This window comes from Rattus norvegicus, chromosome X (assembly GCF_021556685.1).
Source record: "Rattus norvegicus strain SHRSP/BbbUtx chromosome X, alternate assembly SHRSP_T2T, whole genome shotgun sequence".
In the NCBI taxonomy this organism is placed as follows: domain Eukaryota; kingdom Metazoa; phylum Chordata; class Mammalia; order Rodentia; family Muridae; genus Rattus; species Rattus norvegicus.
The window spans coordinates 8,333,858-8,336,749 of NC_141554.1; the positions used below are offsets into that span (position 1 = coordinate 8,333,858).

At 49.0% G+C, this 2,892-nt stretch overlaps 1 pseudogene; it reads right to left on the reverse strand.

The window, feature by feature from the left end:
* On the reverse strand, positions 1-1,002 carry Slc25a39-ps2 (solute carrier family 25 member 39, pseudogene 2; annotated as a pseudogene).
* Positions 1,003-2,892: the final 1,890 nt, after the last annotated feature.

The following is a 2,892-nucleotide window of genomic DNA, read 5'->3' on the forward strand; positions in this document are numbered from 1 at the left end:
TCAGTGGTTTAGAGGCTGCTCCTGGTTGAGCCTCTGGAAGAAGCTTTTGCAAAACTCTTAAGTGCTGATCATGATGGCGCAGGAGGGTGCGGCCTTGATGATCCTGGGGAGGAAACCTCTCACAGCCTCCACTGCTCCCAGTGACATTTGTGGCTGTGTCTTCACCACATGGAAAGGTAGGGTAACTGGCAGCCACCATTCCTGAGATGCCACCAGCCACAAAGCTGCCGCTCACAGATGTCTGTTCTTTTGTCTTAGTCCACTCAGCCAGCTCTTTACCAGCTCGTAGTTGACCCAGTACAAGAGCTGAGAAGGTTGCATCTTGAGGAGCTGTGAGACGCCAGCCCAGCCACAGTGAGCGCCAGCCATCCTGAGCTACCACAGCTTGAACACAGGTAGCCAGTTCACTGTATGACATGTGCTGAGCCTGCAGCTTGATCCGCACAAGCTCCAAGGGGCTCACCACTGTCACAATGCCCATTCAGCCGAAGGCACCAGCTACTATGGGTGCGTAGAGGTCAGAGGTTAAGAACTGACCACATAGGAAGGACTTGAGCTGCTCATAAGCTGTGAAGTAGCTGATGGTAGCAGACACAGTCATCACCACGGTGGCTGGGAGGCTGCTCTACAGGGTCCTGGTGCCCTCATGCCTCACAGTCTTCACAAAGGCATCTAAGGTGCTAGTGAACTGTGTAGGATCCTGAAACCAGGTGGTGCAGCGAGTACCATTTGGGCACAGGTACAGGGGCTCCAGAACACCATTGCAGTACAGGAAGCATGTCACTGGGGATTGTAGAGAGGAGGGTGATTTGGTGTAGGAAAGACTCCAGAATCTGGAGGGTGTTGTCAATTTGCTATCTATCGAGGGACAGGTCTTTGAGACTGAAGGCGGACCTTCACTACAACCAGGGGTGTCATGAAGAGGGATGTGACCACAACCCCAGTTCCTGAGGCCACCATTTGTTAAAAGGGTCTAATGCACCCAGGATCCTGGTCAACCATCTTGGAATTTCAATCCTGGCTCTGAGCCGGTCGTTGGCCGCGCCACGCCAGGGGGCCGGGTGGGCCCAGAGTGCAGGTTCTGTGCGTGCCCGCTTCACACAGTGGCCACCTCAGCACAGTAAATCTTAATGGGAATGCATGGTAGATGGTAGATGGTGACTGAGAAGCAAAAGAGAATCACAAGAGGTGGCTGGAGTCTTTTTATAGGCACACCTACAATGACCTAACTTCCTCTGAGAAAACCACATTCCTTAAAGGTTCAGCTGTGCCTTAAGAACACTACAGACTGTTGAGCATGCCTTTAATAAATGGCTTATAGGGGTCATTGGAAATCCAAACCATAATACCTCCAAACCCCCAAATCTATTTTTAAAAATAAGGTTTCACTCTGTAGTCCTTGCTGGCCTGGAATTTGCTATGTAGATCAAGCTGGCCTCAGATTCATAGAGATTAGCTAGTGAGAGTGGTGTCACTCATGGCTGTGTGATCAGAAAGCAGGCTGAGCAAAGCCATGGGAAACATGTTAGTAAGCAGCAACCCCCCAACCCCCCTCCATGGCCTTTGCTTCAACTCTTCCTCCAGATGGTCTTGGTCCTATGAAGGCTCCTTTACCCAGTGTAGGGGAATGCTAGGGCGGTGTGGTGGGAGTTGGTGGGTGGGAGGGGGGCACCCTCATAGAAGCAGGGGGAGGGTTATGGGAGATGGGGAACCCAGAAAGGGGATAACATTTGAAATGTAAATACATAGAATAGCCAATAAAAAAATAATAAAGCAAAAGAAAAAGAAAACAGTCCCATTGGTGTCCATGACCAGCAGGTGGCAGAAGGGAGCCATATCAGGGGAATTCAGACGTAAAGGTCCAAGCTTGGCTGTAACCTGGGGCTTACTAACCAGTATCTGGAAGGTTGGTAGAGAATATGGTTCATTTCCTGGCAAGAATAAAAATGACGTGGTCCTTCAGAAACTTAGAGTGGGAGCTCAATGTCTAAAACAAAGGGCTCAGGAGTTGGAGTGATTGACAGGGAGCAGGGATGTGTGGAAGATTAAGCTGGAAAGAGTGTTAGAAGAGTGAAACCATGCCCAAGGCAAAAGGAGGGCACAGGACAAAGAGAGAAGGTGGGGATTAGGTTGTGACATTCAGATAACAGGACAGAGTAGGAAGTAGATCAGAAAGGGTGGAGGCCATTGCTTTCTGGATGGGCTGCTGGTGGCACTGATTTTTATAGTTTAAGGATTAGTGAAAGTGACATAAATGTCCATGACATGTCATAAGCATAACATGTGGTTTATTCATATAATGGTACTTTAGTTGCCTTAAAGGGGAAGTAAATTCTGGACTTGCTATAACATGGATGAATGCTGAAGATAGTATCTTTTTAATTAATTATTTTATTTATTTATATCCCAAATGTTGCCCCATCCTGATCCCCCTCCCCTTTGCCTCTGAGAGGATGCCTCCCAGTATCCTCCATCCTGGTGCATCAAGTCCCTACAGGATTAAGTGCATCCTCTCCCACTGAGGCCAGACAAGACAGACCTCTGCTATATATGAGCGGGGGGGAGGGGGTTTGTGGCTCAGACCAGCATGTGTTATGTTTTTTGTTCCTTGGTTGGTGGTGGTTCAGTCTCTGTGAGCTCCTAGGAGTCCAGGTTAGTCAATACTGTTGGTCTTCCTGTGGGGTTACCATCTGCTTCAAGGCTTTCAATCCTTCCCCTAACCCTTCATAGGGGCTCTGACCTCTGTATAATAATACTTGGCTGTGAGTACCGGCATTTCTGTCAGTCAGCTGCTGGTAGGGCCTCTCAGAGGACAGCCATGCTAGGCTTCTGACTGCAAGCATAACATAGCATCAATAATAGTCTCAGGGTTTGGTGGCTGCACATGGAATG